At 39.0% G+C, this 19400-nt stretch overlaps 1 protein-coding gene across 3 annotated transcripts in view; it reads right to left on the bottom strand.

Annotated features, from left to right (window-relative positions):
• The window catches only part of REEP3 (receptor accessory protein 3), a 105870-nt gene that overhangs the window by 40905 nt on the left and 45565 nt on the right, over positions 1-19400 (bottom strand). The window lies entirely within an intron of this gene.

The raw sequence follows: 19400 nt of genomic DNA, 5'->3' as shown, positions 1-19400 counted from the left end.
TACTACAAACAAAGCCTTTGACATGAGATAATCATAAACTTTGATGTCAAGGTTTTCCTACACCCACAAAGCTTTCATGGGGGGATTAGTATAACATAGAAGGATAAGAATAGGTGATTACCAGCACAATGTCTGATTCAACATATAAATACTAGTATTTTATTACATATTACATTACATATTATTCACTGCCTTGTATGAATAAAATTTCTTTACTTCCAAAAGAAAGCCTTTCCTAATTACCCTGACTCCCTCCAAAGATCATATATAATCTCTGTGTACTGTACTTTTCCTTTGTAACATATCCATATGGTTGGTTTATGTAACAACCACCCCTGCCATTTGACTGTAACAACAAATTGGGATCAAAAGTGTCTTGTTCATCTACATATTATCAGTACCTAGCACCCTGTGCCTGGAAAGCAAGCACAGAGGATGGCTTCCACTTCTTACATTTTAAGGTCTGAATTGACAGACGATCCTAGCAAGTAACTCTGAACTGCAAGCAGCAGTTTATCACATACAAAACAGTCTATTTTTTCAAAGTTAACAGAGATTAAACAACTCTTCAAACTCTCTTAATTACAGACTCTTTGAATCATAAAGCTATTCATGCTGGTCTTTAAGAAAAAATGAAAAAATCACACATGCCTAATGATTCACTTAAAACCATACTAAGTAAATCCAGAGCATAACATGTTAAAATATGCTTCACTGGAAAAAAAAAAAAATCTCTGCTGAGTCTAAAAAGAAATAAACACTGCTGAATTTCAGACCACCCAATGAGAACTTTATTTTCTGACCATTACTTGTTACCCACTCAAGTCAATTCACCCCAAACATTCATTCTACACCACATTTCAGAGACAACAGAGAGATCCTATGATACAGATTTCTTCAGAGACAGTATGAGTTGAAAAAATCTATTCCTGATTCACTAACTTATCCAATAATCTGGTTACTTCATAATGATTCCCTCCCCCCCCCCCCCCCCCCCCCATTAAAAACAAAGAGGAACAAAATGTGAGAAATCAAATAGAAAAGCTCCCTGTTTTATCCAACCCAGATGGCTTGGTTATGGGATTTTTCTCAGAGCTGTGCCAAGTTAGAAGCATGGTTGAAAAAAAGCTATTTGAAGTTAAATCCAAAGCGACTAGAGACTGTGGCTGAAAATAGTTTTTTTTTTTTTTTTTTTTTAAAGATGGGGCATGTGTTGGGGGTGAGTATGTTAGCTTAGGATTGGTTTGAGCTCCCTCAGCTTTGGGGTACTTCTTCCCCCACGCCCATCTAAGTAGGTTTTAACTGTCAGCGCCTCCCCAGTACTCCAATGACTGGGAGTTCTACTTTCAGATGCGGAACTGGCAGCAACATTGTTTACCTGCAGTTTCTAATTATCACTGCCAAAGACCTCACAGAATATCCTGTTGCTCTGAAGGAGAAAGCCTCACATTATATAAATGTATTTGGTGTTACAGTGAGTTAAAATGGGGCAGACTGTATGATACCTCTGTCCCAATATTGCACTGGTCTTCCCCAGTGCTGTTGAATCACAGCAGCCCTATATATCTCAACCCTGACCTCAGCAGAGTCTAAGAAACTTGAGAGACGGGAAAGTACAGATATGTTTAAAAATTAGATGATAATTAATTTAAAAGAAGTGTTGAAGATGCAAAAATCAGGAACTGCTTAAGGGAACTGTTCCCAGGAGCAGAATTTAGGAAGGAATGACTTCTCAGTCCCAAAATAACTCTCTCCATCCACACTGGCTGAGAATTCACACTTCACTTTTTATATTATTTAAAGTTCTATTGATTTATTTGGGATAATAAGCATTTGTAAGAGACACAGTTCCCTTTTAACAGGACCACACAGAATTTCTCAGGATTTTAGTATGGGAAAATAGACTATTCAAATATAGACTGGGCTACACAGCCATCCTACTGGTTATCTTAGTTCCCATCCCAAACTGTCATCCTACTTCCTTCTTTCTCTTGGTCTTGGTCCCACTTCTTAGGCACCTAGGCCGTATCTAACTTCACATAGTTGACTCCATCTGGATCCTTCCACAAGGGACCTTAACCTAGCCACCAAAAGAAATGCTTCATTCTCTAGGTGTCTGGCAAGGCTATGGCTGACTTAGTAAATGAAAAATTCCATTCTCTAGGGAAGATAACACTCCCTATATACTACTGTTGCTTTATAGTAGATTTGACAGCATACTTTAAACCTACAGTAAATATTTAAATGTCAAGAACTGGCCTTTATAATAGTAGGACCACATGGTCTTCCTGAGAAAGCAAAGACTGATAGAAAAAAAACTCCAGGGGCTGGGCACCATGGCTCACACCTGTAGTCCCAGTACTTTGGGAGGCCGAGGTGGGCGAATCACGAGGTCAGGAGATTGAGACCATCCTGGCTAACATGGTGAAACCCTGTCTCTACTAAAAATACAAAAAATTAGCCCGGCGTGGTGGCGGGCGCCTGAAGCCCCAGCTACTTGGGAGGTGGAGGCTGAGGCAGGAGAATGGTGTGAACCCAGGAGGTGGAGCTTGCAGTGAGCTGAGATCACACCACTGCGCTCCAGCCTGGGCAACAGAGTGAGACACCATCTCAAAATAAACAAAAAAACAAAACAAGGACGACAACGAAAAAACAAAAGCAAAAAGAAAAAAAACTCCGGGAAGACAAAATCTCCATCATGACTGAGAACAAACCTGTGTTATCAACTTACTTCTCTTCAAAGGTATGTGCAATCAACCACACAGAAAGAAAGTTCACATTTAGATGAGTGGGAAATAGGAGGAGGGCAGCAAATAACAGAGCAGAGAATACGGGATACATGGGTAAAGAGGGGCTGCCTGAGTGCCACGGTGGCGGCCCTAAGGAAACAGAGGTGTACAGAGGCTGCAGAGAACTATGAAAGAAGGGTGGGTGATTATAAAGGGAAACTTCACTGACGGAGACATTTGGTCTAGAGCTAGCCACAAAAAATGGAAACTAGGAGGAAGTCCTACTTAATAGCCTTATTCCCCTAATTGTATCTTATAGTTAATTTTGCTAAAATATTATTTTTCTATAATATATTCCAAGTTGTTAATCAATCAATTTACATAAGATGTTTCTAAAATCAACTATTTGCTTACATAAACATATATGTTTTTAAAAGCACACAGCCTAGTGAACGTGTGGTGAAGGGCTGCCCGAGTGCCACAATAAAATAAGATACTGCTTAATGAGTGGTTTTCAACTTGGCTGTGGATAGGAATCACATGGTGATTACAAAGAGATTACATAGATTCTGAGTCCTCATCATCACAAGGTGCAGAGAGAGGGCAGACAGATGTTTAAAAGACAAGCTCCACCAGTGGTTTTGATGTGTAACCAGAGTTGAGGACATGCACAGAATCCTCACGATGTGAACTGTGATCTACAGACTAGCAGCACTGGCATCATCTGGAAGCCTGTTGGAAATGCAGAATCTCAAGCCCAGGCCAGAACTATTAAATCAGAATCTGCAGTTTAGCAGAATCCCAGGGGATTGGCATGATCATTAAATTTTGAGAAGCACTGCAGTGAGAGGCTGCGCTGTGCATGTTCTGACAGTATCAACTAGAGGAAGGTGGTGCCATTTCCGAAGAGAATGTAAGAGCCTCAGGTTTAGAGAAAAGACGAACTCGGTATTGTGAGATAATTTGTTCAGTGTAAACATTTAAAATGTACCCTTACTTTCATAATACTGTTTGGGCACATCATCATTTAAAAGAAAAATACCAATAAGCTAAAAAAAAAAAAAAAAGGAGCTGAGCCTTTAGCATACTTCTCAAGGCACTGTTCATAGCTATCAATTGAGTAGATAAAAGAATTTTAAAAGATACAATTTAAAAACTCTATTCTGATAGCAGAGAGAGAATTTTTTTTTTTTTTTTTTTTTTGATACAGGGTCTTGCTCTGTCACCCAGGCTAGAGTGCAGCAGCATAATCATAGCTCACAGCAGCAAGGAACTCTTGGGCTCAAGCGGTCTTCCTCCCTCAGCCTCCTGAGTAGCTGGGACTACAGGCACATGCCACCACATCCAGCTAATTTTTCCTTATTTTTTATTTTCTGTAGAGACAGAGTCTTGCTATGTTGCCCAGGCTAGTCTCAAACTCCTGGGTTCAAGCAATCCTCCTACCTCAGCCTCCCAAAGTGCTGGGATTATAGGCATGAGTTGTCACACACAGCCAAGAGAAAAAATTTAAGGTAAATATTTGTATAATACATTTCAATGCATTTTAATTTTTTTATAGTTTTTCAAAAAATCTTTATCATTTTACATTTCCATTATATATCGGGTGCTTTTAAAGTTATGACGTTTTGGAGAGTGATTTTATTTCATGTATTTAGCTACAATCTTCAGGAATAGCTCTAGCTTTTATATTTTTAGGAGGACCTTTCACGGTGTGATGGCAATCTGGTTGACAATCTGATTATTACAGCTGTAGTTGGTAAAGCACTATATTTTAAAAATTACATAATGGAAAGATGATGTACATGTCTGGGTATTCCAAAGACAGATCCTAGTATTGTGTGAAAGAGGAAACATCATTGCATAAATAATATAACCTTCAGCTGAAAAGGAAAAAATAGGTCTATCTGATGTTATTAGAAAACACTCTTTTTAATTTGTTTAGAGGCAGGATCTCACTCTGTCCCCCAGGCTGGAGTGCAGTGGCATAATTCGAGCTCACTGCAGCCTCAGCCTCCTGGGCTCGGGTGATTCTCTTGTCTTAGTCTCCCAAGCAGCTGGCACTATAGGTACATGTCTCTATGCCCGGCTATTTTTATTTTTTTTGTAGAGATAGGGTCTTGCTATGTTACCCAGGCTGGTCTGCTGTGCTCAGGTGATCCTCCTGCCTTGGCCTCCAAAAGTGCTGGGATTACGGGCATGAGCCATTATGCCTGGCCCACTTTTTAATAAAAATTATAGGTAGTTTAATATTTTCTGTGTCACTTAAATTTAGTATTAGTTGATTAAACTCTTTTCTTGTTTTTCAGTTTTTTTCAGTCCTTTTCTACCTCACCTTATATCTTAGTTATTTCAAGTGTTTATTTTATTAAACTTATTCAAAGAAACTCCTAGATACACTAATTTACCTGATTTTGTTTTTATTGTTTGCTTTTATATTGCTTTATTCATCCTACATTTCTTACAGATTCTTTTAATTTTGATTTTTCCTCCTTCCTTTTCAAAATAGTCTTTAAAAGCTATCACAGCTGGATGCAGTGGCTCATACCTGTAATCCCAGCACTCTCAGAAGCTGAAGTGGGATGGATGGTCACTTAAGTCTAGGAGTTTGAAACCTGCCGAGGCAACATAGTGAGACCCCCGTCTCTAGAAAAAAGTCAAAAATTAGCTAGGCGTGGTGGCACACATCTGGAGTCCCAGCTACTGAGGAGGCTGAAGTTGGAGGATAGCTGAAGCCCAGAGCATTGAGGCTGTGGTGAGCTTTGATCACACCACTGCACTCCAGCCTGGGTGACAAAGCAATACCACCCCCCACCTCAGAAAAAACAACAACAACAACAACAACAAAAACTCAGCTATTATAGTAAAGCATATAAATTATGATATATATTACTATCATTTCAATTTTTTATAATTTATTACTACATTGTTGATTTCTCTTATAGTCAATGATTATTTCTCCTGTGTGGAAATTACTGGTATTTTCTTCAAAGCAGTGAGCTTATGTTTTCTGAAAAAGGGAAGGCAAACACTGGCTGCCTCTGAATTCAGGTCTCCCCGCAGTGAGGGTGATACCAGTTGAGTTTGCTGGTTATTGTAGCTTTTATGGTTTTAAACTATTCCATCACTAGGGATAAGGGTGGGGGTGGCTAGGCCTCCCTCCAACTTACTTCTTAGCAGCATTTCCTTTAATGGAAACAACTGTTTTGGTCCGGTTTAAAAAATCCATTTCCATTGGCACTACAGTTGGTAACATTCTTCCTAGATTTTAGCAAAAGCCTGATTGCGTAGCCTCTTAGGTTTAAGAATTACTGTGAGAATTTCTTTTTCTATGTGTATGTTTTCCAAAGCATTTTCATTGGAAGCTAAAAGAGGACAGGCAGCTGTGAGTTGGCTAGCTACATCCTAGTGTGAACACTGTGGAAATGCTTTCAATTTACTTCAGAAGGGTCAAGGGTTCCTTGAATTCACATTCTAAAATTTTGGATGAAACCCTGTTAGGCATTTATTTTAAATCCTCCTATTACATAATCTTATTCAAATGTAATACTTACTTTCCTAAAGTTAGATCTGTTGTAATAATCCCAAGGTGATCATAAAGAAATTGTTTTTAGAAAACACAATGAAGGGCCTGGTGTGGTGGCTCAGGCCTGTAATCCCAGCACTTTGGGAGGCTGAGGTGGGCAGATCACTTGAGGTGAGGAGTTTGAGATCAGCCTTGCCAACATGGTGAAACCCCATCTCTACTAAGAATATAAAATTGGCTGGGTGCGGTAGCTCAGCCTGTAATCCCAGCACTTTGGGAGGCCGAGGTGGGTGGATCACCTGAGGTCAGACGTTCAAGACCAGCCTGGCCAACATGGTGAAACTTCGTCTCTACTAAAAATACAAAAATTAGCCGGGTGTGGTGGCAGGCACCTGTAATCCCAGCTACTCGGGAGGCTGAGGCAGGAGAATCACTTGAACCCAGGAATTGGAGGGTGCGGTGAGCCGAGATCACACCACTGCACTCTAGCCTGGGCGACAGAGTGAGACTCCATCTCACGGAAAAAAAAAAAAAAAAAAAAGAAAAGAATATAAAATTATCCAGGCATGGTGGCGGGTGCCTGTAAACCTAGCTACTCGGGAGGCTGAGGCAGGATAACTGCTTGAACCAGGGAGACGGAGGTTGCAGTGAGCTGAGATGTGCCATTGCACTCTAGCCTGAGTGACAGAGCGAGACTCCATCTCCAAAAAAAAAAAAAAAAAAAAAAAAAACACATAATGAAGAATATAAAACACTTGATGATTATAACAGTACCAGTTATTTTACCAGTGAAGTGTTATGCTGTATATATTATATATAAAATAGTAAACATATGAAAAATTAGGTTTATAAAGAAATAATAACCTAATTTAAGTAAGCACACATGAATTCAGTGTATGTCAGCTAAAATTAAATGTTAAAGTTATTTTCAAGCATTGAAAAAACAATAGTATATATTACTTGATTTTTATTTTTATGTTTCGAGATAGGGTCTTGCTCTCTTGCCCGTGGTGGAGTGCAGTGGCATGATCTTGGGCTCACTGCAGCCTTGAACCGCTACACTTGAGTGATCCTCCCACATCAACCTCTCGAGTGGCTGGGACTACAGGCATGTACCATCACACCTGGCTAATTTTTGTATCCTTTTGGTAGAGACGGGGTTTCACCATGTTTTCCTAGGTGGTCTCAAATTCCTGGACTCAAGCAATTGATCCACCTACCTCGGCCTCCCAAAGTGCTGAGATATAGGTGTGAGCTACCATACCCGGCCATATATTACTTTAAATCTATTTTCTAAGTGAACACATTTAAAAACCAATGTTAATGGTATAATAAGTCTTACTTAATATCATAGAGTAACTTGGCTGGGCGCGGTGGCCCAAGCCTGTAATCCCAGCACTTCGGGAGGCTGAGGCAGGTGGATCATGAGGTCAGGGGTTTGAGACCAGCCTTGCCAATATGGTGAAACCCTGTCTCTACAAAAAATATAAAAATTAGCTGGGCGTGGTGGCGGGTGCCTGTAATCCCAGCTACTCAGGAGGCTGAGGCCGGAGAATCACTTGAACCTGGGAGGTGGAGGTTGCAGTGAGCTGAGATTGTGCCACTGCACTCCAGCCTGGGTGACAGAGCAAGACTCTGTCTCTAAATAAATAAATAAATAAATATCGTAGAGTAAGTCAACTGCAAGTATCCCACTCACAAAGTCAATTTGGAAATTTGGGTAAAGATGGTAAACTGAATATACATATTCAGTTTCACTCCCTCTACAAATATTACAACAACAGTAAAGTGATTTTTAAAGACGGCATAAGCTCAGAAGAATATAGAAGAGAACATAAGAATTTTGGAGCCATGAAGGAAATGGATAAGTAGTAACTGAGTTAGGAGACCTGAGAAAACTGAGCAGCAAGCTGGCAGGGGGAAAAACTGAGAAGCAACCTAACTCTACACTACAGAGCTTGCCAAAAAAAATGGTGGCAAAATTCCTGGTCAAAAGGGGTACAGAGGCTGGGTGCAGTGGTTCATGCCTAATAATCCTGGCAATTTCTGAGGCCCAGGTGGATGGATAGCTTGGACCCAGGAGCTCAAGAACAGCTTGGGCAACATAGCAAGATCTCATCTTTACTTAAAAGAAAAAAAAAGGTAAAAAAACCAAAAGAAAAATAGCCAGATACGGTGCCATGTGCCTGTAGTTGCAGCTACGGGGGAAGCCAAGGAGGGAGGATCGCATGAGCCCAGGAGTTGGAGCTTGCAGTGAGCTACGATGGCACCACTGCACTCCATCCTGGGCAACAGAGTAAGACCCTGTCTAACAAAACAAAAAGGACGGGGGTACTAAAGGTAGGAAGGATGGCTGTACATCTGCTTAAGGAGAAGGGAGACCCCAAGATACCTTCTCACTCCAGAAGCCTGTCAATGTCCCTTCTTCCCCAGGGAAACCCTTATGTTTATTCTCTGGAAAGGGTGAATCAGGGGGTTTCTGGATTTGCAAATCTCCAGCACAACTGAGAGTGGGGCTAACAGGGATCTAGTAAAAGTTTATAAACTGAATGTTGAGCACCCCCAAGTCTTATTCTCCCAGTAGGATACTGGTAACCAAGTACCTTTCATAATGGAAGAGTCTTCTCTGAAGAATCTGACTGGCACAAGAGAAAATACCTAAAGATATAGACATTGATAACTTTCCAAGAAATGGTTGTTATGGGTTGAATGGTGTTCCCAAAACAGATGTGTTAAGGTCCACTCTAGACTGAATTAGGTCTTCCCAAAATTCATAGGTTGAAGTCCTAACTTCAAATATGTCTATATTTGGAGTTAGGGCCTTTATGGTGGTAATTAAGGTTAAATGAGGTCACACTGTGAAGCTCTACTGTAGGGCTAGTGTCCTTACATGAAAAGGAAAAAGAGGAATATTTCTCGCCATGTGCACACATCAGAAAGATCATGTGATGACATATGGGAGGGTGGCTGCCTTACAAGCCAGGAAAAGAGCCCTCACAGGAAACCAACCCTGGCAGCAACTTGATGTTGGCCTTCCAGTCTCCAGAACTGTGAGAAAATAATTCCTGTTGTTCCAGTCAATCAGTCCATGGTTTTTGTTATGGTAACACAAGCTGACTAACACACAGTCCTAAACCCCAATCCCTCAGAATGTGACCTTATTTGGAAATAGGGTCATTGAAGATGTAGTTAAATGAAGTTATGTGACTGGTGTCTTTTTAAGATGAAGAGACAAAACAGACACACAGAGACATGAGGGGCGAGTCCTATGTGACGATGGAGGTAGACTGTGGAGGTAGACTGAAGTGCTGGCAACAATCAGCAGCTAGGAATTCACAAGGAATGATTCTCCTCAACAGGTTTCTGAGGGAGTGTGGCCCTGTCAATATCTTATGAAATTAATGACTTCGAGCCTCCAGAAATTGTGAGACAATACATTTCTGTTGTTTTAATCCACACTGCTTGTGCTACGTCCTTATGGCAGCCATAGGAACATATACGATGGTCTAGTCAGATCACTCTACAGTGAAGATCACATTCAACAAGCCCTTTCATGGGCACAGAGCTCCAGGCAGATTTTCATTATTATCCTAAAAACTGAGCAGAGAACCAGAGATCATCCAACATTTGAGGAAATTACACATGAAAAACAGAGGCTGAAACAAACGTAAAACAAATTCAAAGGAAAGACTATGTAGAAAGAAGAAAATGTCCGGCTGGGTGCAGTGGCTCAAGCCTGTAATTCCAGCACTTTGGGAGGCCGAGACAGGCGGATTACCTGAGGTCAGTAGTTAAAGACCAGCCTGACCAACATGGAGAAACCCCATCTCTACTGAAAATACAAAATTAGCTGGGTGTGGTGGCACATCCCTGTAATCCCAGTTACTTGGGAGGCTGAAACAGGAGAATAGCTTGAACCCTGGAGGCAGAGGTGGCGGTGAGCCGAGATTGCACTATTGCACTCCAGCCCGGGCAACAAGAGCAAAACTCCGCCTCAATAAATAAATAAATAAATAAGAACATGTCCAAAAAACTGTCAGTCATATTCTCATGAATTAAGCACATAGGTGCAGAAATTAAAAGACCAATTGAAGAGTTAGAAGGTAAAACTGAGAAACTCAATCAGAAAGTAGAACAAAAAGAGACAGGAAAGAGAAGGGAAAAGATTAAAAAAAAATTGGAGAATCAGTCCAAGTGCCTTATAAATGAATAAAAGGAATTCCAGACAGAACAACAGTGAAAATGGAGTACAGAACAGTATTAAAGAGATAATTTTAACCAAATTTCTCAGAGCTGAAGCAAAAAGGATTCCCAGATTAAAAGGGACTACTGAGGATTTAGCAAAATTGATTATAACGGATTCATGCACCAAAGCACATCATCATGAAATTTTAAAACAACAGGAAAATAGAAAATATCCCACAAGCTTCCTGAATGGGGAGAAAAACAGGTAAGAATCATAATGGCTTCAGCCTTCTCAACAGCAATACCAGAAGTTAAAGACAATGAAGAAATGCTCCCAAAATTCTGAAAGAAAATGATTTCCAACCTAGCATCTCAAGCAATTGACTTCTTGGGGGCCAGGTGCGGTGGCTAACACCTGTAATCCCAGCACTTTGGGAGGCTGAGGCGGGCAGATCACGAGGTCAGGAGTTCAAGACCAGACTAGCCAATATGGTGAAACCTCATCTCTACTAAAAATACAAAATTAGCCACGCATGGTGGCACATGCCTGTAATCTCAGCTACTTGGGAGGCTGAGGCAGAAGAATTGCTTGAATCCGGGAGGCAGAGGTTCCAGTGAGCCAAGTCACCCACTGCACTCTAGCCTGGGCGACAGAGCGAGACTGTCTCAGAAAAAAAAAAAAAAAAAAAAAAAAAAAGAAATTGACTCTCATTATAGACTTCTCAGGAAGGATGCATTTTATCAAAATGAAAAAATTAAGTAATTAAGAAATCAGAGAATCCAAAACAAGAACCAATCTGGAATGTCTAATGGAGGGGAATGCACTGAGAAGAAATGCACAGAACTCTAGGAAAGTGTGGGTCTGGATACACAATAAGAACAGAAAATACCACACAAATGAAACAAGATAGCGAATAACACCAGAGTAAAGAATGGTAATGGCAGGACACTGTAGAGATCAGCTATGAATAGTGTTTACATAATGAAAATGATTGTATGACAGGTACTATTATGTTTAAGGTACTGATATAAATGCTTTATGTGCATTCATATAATATAATGAAATAATATATTCATTATTTACTACTACTTACTGATTAGAAAATTGAGGCACAGAAAGGTCAAATAACTTGTCCAAAGGCACAGCTAGTAATGGGTAGGGCTAGGATGAAACCTAGGGAGCCTGTTTCCAGACATTGTGCACTTTAGCTCCATATTCGATTGCTTCTAATTTTGTCTAAATAATATAAATATTGAATATTGAGCTAACCAAATTATACTGCAATGATTCTGGGAAGCTATAAGAACAGAGAAATATGCATGTGTATAGTGGCCATTGGGTAACTGCTAAATCATCTTTCATAGAAGGAAGTTAACTCATGACGTCCATCTGAAAAATTAAGAAACAGCAGAGTAAGCATGTTATTTGGAATATGGCAATAAATGCTAAAAGATTCAGATAAAAGAATTTGAAGTAATTGCCTCTAGAGAGTTAGACATAGGGACAGGAGCCTGGGGAACTATTGTTTTCCATAATAAGTCTTGTAACTAATTGACTTTTTACATTATAAGTAAATACTGCTTTGATAAAAATAAAAACTAAATTAGAATAGAAAATACACAGACAAGCAAGCAGCCTGACAAAACGAATTTTCAGTAAAAATCCCATCATAATTAGTAGACTAATCTCTAAACTTTCTAAATTATTGAAACTCTTAAATGAAATGAATATTTTTTATCAAAAATATCAAAAGATACCTAGGAAACACTTCTTGAGAACAAATAAAAGTTCTTTAGTATGTTTTTCCCCTTCTATTTCTACTCTAAAGTTAGTAGACAACATCAGATTTCATTATCAATAAGATCTGCAGAACTGGCATATTTGTTCTATATTTGTGGTAAATTTGTTCATTTTCATATCACCTAAATAGTCGAAATTAGGTCACTTTCAAAAACCAAGTCAGCAGACTTTTAGAGGGCCATTTCTAGGCCTTTTAAAGAGTAATCTCCCAGTTTTTCCTGTTCTTTGTTCTTGCTCACAGTAAATCTCAGAACCAAATGTCTGATTTTGATTTGTAAGTGCTGTTAGCCAATCTTTTCATTGCTGCTTTCTCCAGCATTCTTAGAATAAGAACACTGGTTTCCTAGAAAAGCTACAGCAATTACACATGACTTGGAAGTAAACACTCTATTTTCAAGTCATGAGATGGAATGAGCCTGAAAAAATTTGCAAAACCATACTAATTCTTCAGTAAGTTTACATTTCAATTACTGCAAGACTGAAAGTCTTTAAGTAGGCCATATCAGCCACACTATGCAGGAAATTATATCCTAGGAAAGCTCTGTTTTAAAAATAGGCAAAGGAAGAAAGGAAGGTTGCCAAAATACACAGTACTTTCCATTTGTTTTGATTTGAACACAGCATCTGTTTTATCAGGTGCAATCTACCATTTGCAGGCTTAAGGGGAATGGTAGTAGTTAGGGTGGGAAGAAGTAAATTAACCGAAAATGTTTGCTTTCTGAAAATAATTTTGAAGTAGAGAGCAGTGGAATTTAGGTCATAACCAAATACCACAAAGAAACTAGGTTTTGGGATAAATGTTAAGACTGGATTGTATTCTCCCTAACCCAGCAGAATCAAAGCTGGTAAACTACATCAGTCCACTTAAGAAATGTACATGCTATTAAGCACAATATTTGATGTCTACTTAAAAGTCAACTTTTCTCATTTATTTATTCAAGAAATATTGAGTACCTATTATCAGCAGGTACTGTTCTAAGTACAGGCATATAGTAATTAATAAAACAACAAAACACTTCCCCATGGAGTTCATTCTGGTGGGAACACAAACATATACAAATAAAGAATATAACATCTGATACTATAAGGTGCTATTAAAAACATAACAGGGCAATTTAAGAAGGTTAATTTTACTAAGAAAATACCATGTATAAAACAAAGCAAATTTGGATAGGATTACTGCATAGGAAAACTTTATGAGGACAGAGTTCTGATAAAACTGTTAAGAGTCAGTTTAACAATGAGAACACATGGACACAGGGAGGGGAACATTACATACCGGGGCCTGTGGGAGGGTCGGAGGCAAGGAGAGGGAGAGCATTAGGACAAATACCTAATGCATGTGGGGCTTAAAACCTAGGTAACGGGTTGATGGGTGCAAACCACCATGGCACATGTATACCTATGTAACAAACCTGCATGTTCTGCACATGTATCCCAGAACTTAAAATATAATTTAAAAAAAAGTCAATTTAAATCAGATGGCTAAGTTTAGGACTTAGCCTTGTACTGGGTGCAAGCAAATAATGTTCAAAATTTTTGTCAGAGTAAAACTAGATTGGAAATACTTAGAAGACTGTCAAGATTTAAGGGATTTTCTTTATTTTTTTTTTCAAAGGAGGAACTTTACAGAATTTTCAAAAACTTGTATTTCATTTTGAACCTCTTTGTTCACACGTGATTTCAACGCTGGTGGGTCCTGCCCTGGTAAGCTGCCTGATTGTCCTTCTTGGAAAATATCTACATGGCTGTGGCCCATGAACGTCCAGCTTTGAATTAATCAGGTGCACATTCACTGGCTGGTTGTAAAGGTTGTTTCAACTTTTACATGAAGCTAGAATCTTCACCTGTGTTTCCAAAGGTAGCATGGTAGACTAGAATGAATAAAATACTAGAAACACAAGATCTCTGATCTGGTACCAATTCTGTCTTTATAATCCATGTGACTCCAGGTAAATTCACTTCTCTAAGCCTGTAATACTGGAATATTTTCTATGCCAACTTCATAGGACTGCAGTAAGAATCAGTGAGATATTATTGGAGTAGGCAGAAAAATGCCCTCTCTCCCCTGAAGATGTCTGTGTCTTAATCTCCGGAAACTGTAAATATGTTAGGTTACACTGTAAAGGAGAAATAAGGTTGCAGATGAAATTAGGGTTGCTTATCAGCTGACCTTGAAATGGGAAGTTTATCCTGGATTAATCAGGTGGGCCCAATGTAATCACAAGAGTCCTTATAAGTGGAAAAGAAGGCAGAAGAGAAAGAACCAGAGAGATAGCATCATGAAAAGGTCTCAGTACAACATTGCTGGGTTTGAGGATGGAAGAATAAAGCCGTAAGCCAAGGGATGTGGGCAGCCTGTAGAAGCTGGAGGAGACAGGGAAGCAGACTTTCCTCTAAACCCTCCAGAAGGTGCGAGGCTGTGAACTCATTTTAGGTTTCTGACCTCTAGGACTGTAAGAGAATAAATTTATGTTGTTCTAAGCCAGTAAGAGTGTGATAATTTGTTTCAAAAAATTATCTTATCCAGGGTAGCAAATGAAAACAATAGACAAAAGTACTTTGAAACTGGTAGGAAATCATATAAATGGAAAATATTATTATTCCAAGGTGACATCTCAACTTAGTCTCTCTAGCAGCCTCCCCGGGATCCCACCACCCCACCCGAGGGTCTCACTCTGTCTGTCATCCAGGCTGGAGTGCAGTGGTGCAATCAGGACTCACTGCAGCCTGGACCTCCCAGGCTCAGGTGATCCTCCCACCTCAGCCTCCTGAGTGGCTGGAACTACAGGCACACACCACCACCATGCCCTGCTAATTTTTGTGTTTTTTGTAGATACGGGGTTTCACCATGTTGCCCAGGTTGGTCTCAAACTCCTGGGCTCAAGAGATCTGCCTGCTTCAGCCTCCCAAAGGGCTGGGATTCCAGGTGTAAGCCACTGCACGAGGCCTCTCTAGCAGCCTTGATAGCAGGCAGTATGGTTGCTGGGAGGTCTTCAGAGATGATACATTTCCCTGTCAAAGGCAGATGCCCTGTCCTTGTTTCAGTGCCTGACCATTTATTTTGCTTTTAGTTCTCATTTTATTTGTGAAGTAGAGTTGATTACCATGTAATTATCAAACCAGTTCTAGCCACCTGCCTTTCACCTTCCCTAGTTTCTCCTCAATTACTCATTATTCTGGTCTTCTCAAACGGATGGTTAAGAAAACCTTTTTTCAGGGTACTAGGCTTAATACCTGGGTGATGAAAGAGTCTGTACCACACACCCCCATTACACAAATTTACCTATATAACAACCTGCCCAAACCCTAAACTTACAATCAAAGTTACATAAAAACAAATGCTTTTCAGAATCATAGTATTACTGCAAAATTATGTACAGATAATTCCAGCTTTATTAATGAGTATTCTCTAAAAACAACTGTGCAAAGCTTTATGCTCACTATGTAACTAAATATACACATATACATATATCTCAATACATATCATGTTTATAGTTTTCTCATCAGTTTGAATGCAATGGATTCTCTTCCATGGCTTAAATTATCTTCACACTTGATCTTAGCCAAAGTGCCAAGAAGCAATTAAATTATCTTTATGAAGTTGAATAAAAATTTTAGGGTTAGACCATCCTTACTAATCCCCAATTTACAAAATAATCTAGTAATGAAAATCTGAGTGTTGTATCAAGGGCAATAAGACACACAAATTCTTGTTTTTAAGTCTTTTTTTGTTGTTGTTTTTAAGTCTTTAAAAATTAATATTCACAAAGTTGAATTGATGCACAACATTTATAAATGGATTAATCTTTCTGATTTTTATTTTATTATTATTGTTTTTTTTTTTTGACACAGGGTTTCATTCTGTTGTCCAGGTTGGAGTGCAGTGGCGGGATCATGGCTCACTGCAGTCTCGATTCCTGGGCTCAGGTGATTCTCCCACTTCAGCCTCTCCAGTAGCTGGGACTACAGGCATGCGCCACCATACCCAGCTAATTTTTATATTTTTTGTAGAGACAGGGTTTCACCATGTTGGTCAGGCTGGTCTCAAACTCCTGGTCTCCAGTGATCCACCCACCTTGGCCTCCCAAAGTGTTAGGATTACAGTTGTGAGCCACTGCACATGGCCAAACCTATTTTTTATTACAGTTTATTTACTATTTTTATATTTCTTATTGCTATTCCTTTACCTTTGACTTTTAGGGATGGTATTTCTGTGCTTACTGATAATATCCTCAAGTTATTAGAGCTTCTCATCTAAACATTTTAAATTTGTGCTTAGCTTTTTTCCTAAAAGAAAAAAAAAAAGCAGATGTGGGAGAAAAGATGGGAGAATACCGTAAGCACAAATATATATACAGTGCACACACACACAGCAGCACACCAAATTATTATATATCCTGGGCTTCTGGAATGCTTTCTAGGTGAAGTGGGCCCAATGTTGAGAGACGTAATAATCTGTACTTCAACTGTACATTGAATTAGATTAAAAAAAAAGATCTAATTTAGTAACAATATAAAAAAGATTCCAAATAGGGAGATGGTTCCCATTTATTAAGCACTGGCCAGAAGTAGATTCTTCAACTCATATTTTCATGGTGTTTGGAAATTATGGCCAACTCTTACTTTTATCTTCCAAAAGATAATTCCAATTAAAATATCACACAGTAGGGCAGTGTTGTCTATGGGATTTTACAAGGCTGTAAAAGCACTACTATGTTACTGTAAGTATATTAATACTACATAATGAAAACAATAGGCAAAAGTACATTATTTGACAGTAATTTCATGTCACTGAATATAGTAAAAAAAAATTTGGGAGTTGGGCACCGTGGCTCATGCCTGTAATCCCAGCACTTTGAGAGGCTGAAGTAGGTGGATAACCTGGGGCCAGGAGTCCAAGACCAACCTGGGCAACATAGTTAAGACCCTGTCTCTATGAAAAATAATAAAAAAAATTAGCTAGGCATGGTGTACAGGGCTGCAGTCCCAGCTACTCAGGAGGCTGAAGTGGGAGGATCACTTGAGCCCATGAGGTCCAGGCTACAGTGAACTATGATGGTGCCACTGCATTTTAGCTTGGGTGATAACAGCAAGACCCTGTCTCAAAAAAAAAAAAAAAAAAAAAAAATTCTGGGTTGTGTTTCAGGGTTAGGGGCTTTTCTCATTTCTTTATTTCTAGTGATTAGTATTTCATTTTATAAAAGTATTAGTTGGCCGGGCATGGTGGCTCACGCCTGTAATCCCAGCACTTTGGGAGGCCGAGGCGGGTGGATCCAGACGAGGTCAGGAGATCCAGACCATCCTGGCTAACACAGTGAAACCCCATCTTTACTAAAAATACAAAAAAATTAGCCGGGCGTGGTGGCGGGTGCCTGCAGTCCCACCTACTCAGGAGGCTGAGGCAAGAGAATGGCGTGAACTCAGGAGGCGGAGCTTCCAGTGAGCCGAGATCGCACCACTGCACTCCAGCCTGGGTGACAGAGCAAGACTCCGTCTCAAAAAAAAAAAAAAAATTATTAGTCTATGACTTATTGGAAAAACAAAAGTGGTCTTGCACCACAGGCAGCTTGAGAAGCACTGTTAACAGACGCGCTGCCATCTAGAAACTAATGTGTGCCAGCACTGTAAAACAACATGCAAAGTATTTACTCCAACTTATATTAAAATATGAACCTTCAAGCCATGTATAAAATGAACTTAAATTACCAGGACTTAATATGGTTCCATCTCTTAAGATTAATTTCACCAATCCTAGGTCCAAAAGATACATATAATAAAAGGATAGAAAAATTTCAGAGCCCAACTACGTAACTTATTTACCTCTGCCAGATATATTCCACCATTTTGACTTGTATTAATATATACTTCACTTTAGAAGTTAGTTTTATATACAAGAGAAAAAAATAACTGTAAAAGTTTAATAAAGTGAGTTAGTTATAAAAGTTTCAGAGTCTATCCCTTCCTCCCACCCCCAAAAACCCTGAAAATATAAAGAATCATGATCTAATCCCTGATCGTTTGACCAACTGGATGACAAGACTATCATCCAAGATTCCTTACAAAGAACCACAGCTATACATCCCAAAGAATCAAACGCAGGTGCTCAAACAAATCCTTGTATGTGAATGCTTGTAGCAATACTATTCATAATAGCCAAAAGACAGAACAATTCATATGTCTGTCAACAGATGAATGGATAAGCAAAATGTCATATATCCATACAGTAGAATGTTACTCAGCCATAAAAAGGAATGTAAAACATTCGAAATAAAATACATACTAAGATATGTATGAACCTTAAAAACACGCTGAGTGAAAGAAGACAGACACAAAAGGTCACATATTATATGATTCTATTTGTATGAAATATCCAGGATATGTAAACACATACAGACAGCAGATTGGTGGTTATCAGTGACTTGGGCACAGGGTTTTATTTGGAGTGATGAAAATATTTTGGAACTAGAGTTGTATTATATTGTATTATATATACGTGTAATATTGTGAATGCATCAAATGCCTCTGAAATGGTTAATTTTATGTTATGTGAATGTCACCTCAATTTTAAAGAAAGAGTCATAGTTATTGATGTGCTGTTATCTCAGTATTGACTGCTTATCCTGTTGATTACCACCACCAATACAATATGCTTTTGCTATTCTCTAAAAATTCACTCCATCACACATACCAAACTATATCAGGATTTATAGGTGGGGAAGGCCATTTACTATTACATAGTATGAATAAAATGGGAAATGAGGAGAACTTCAGAAATGATAAAAAATAAATATTAGTGACAGAAAAAGAAAATTAGGGAATAGGGAAGAGGAAACTAAAAACAAAGAAATACTGAGGACTCATCGCAAATCAGAACAAAATCATTACAAATGAAGTCTGACTCCAGAAGGAAAAAAGATGGCAGTTGTCAATGGTGATGGAGTATCTGTATATTTATATAGATTAGAAAGTGATGAAATACCTAAAAAAGAAGAAAAAGGCTTTGGGGCCAGAGAGATATTCTCGATGTACCTATAAATTTATAAGGCAAAAAGTCCCACAACTCCCCTCCCCAAGTCAAACAAACAAAAGTTCTCCAACCCCTTATTACACGGGAATTTATAGACTAAATCAAGACCTATTCAGTTACTCATCTTGGGAA

This window comes from Papio anubis, chromosome 11, assembly GCF_008728515.1.
Source record: "Papio anubis isolate 15944 chromosome 11, Panubis1.0, whole genome shotgun sequence".
NCBI lineage: Eukaryota > Metazoa > Chordata > Mammalia > Primates > Cercopithecidae > Papio > Papio anubis.
Note: the sequence above shows the minus strand (reverse complement) of the source record. Positions and strands in the feature narration are given on the sequence as shown.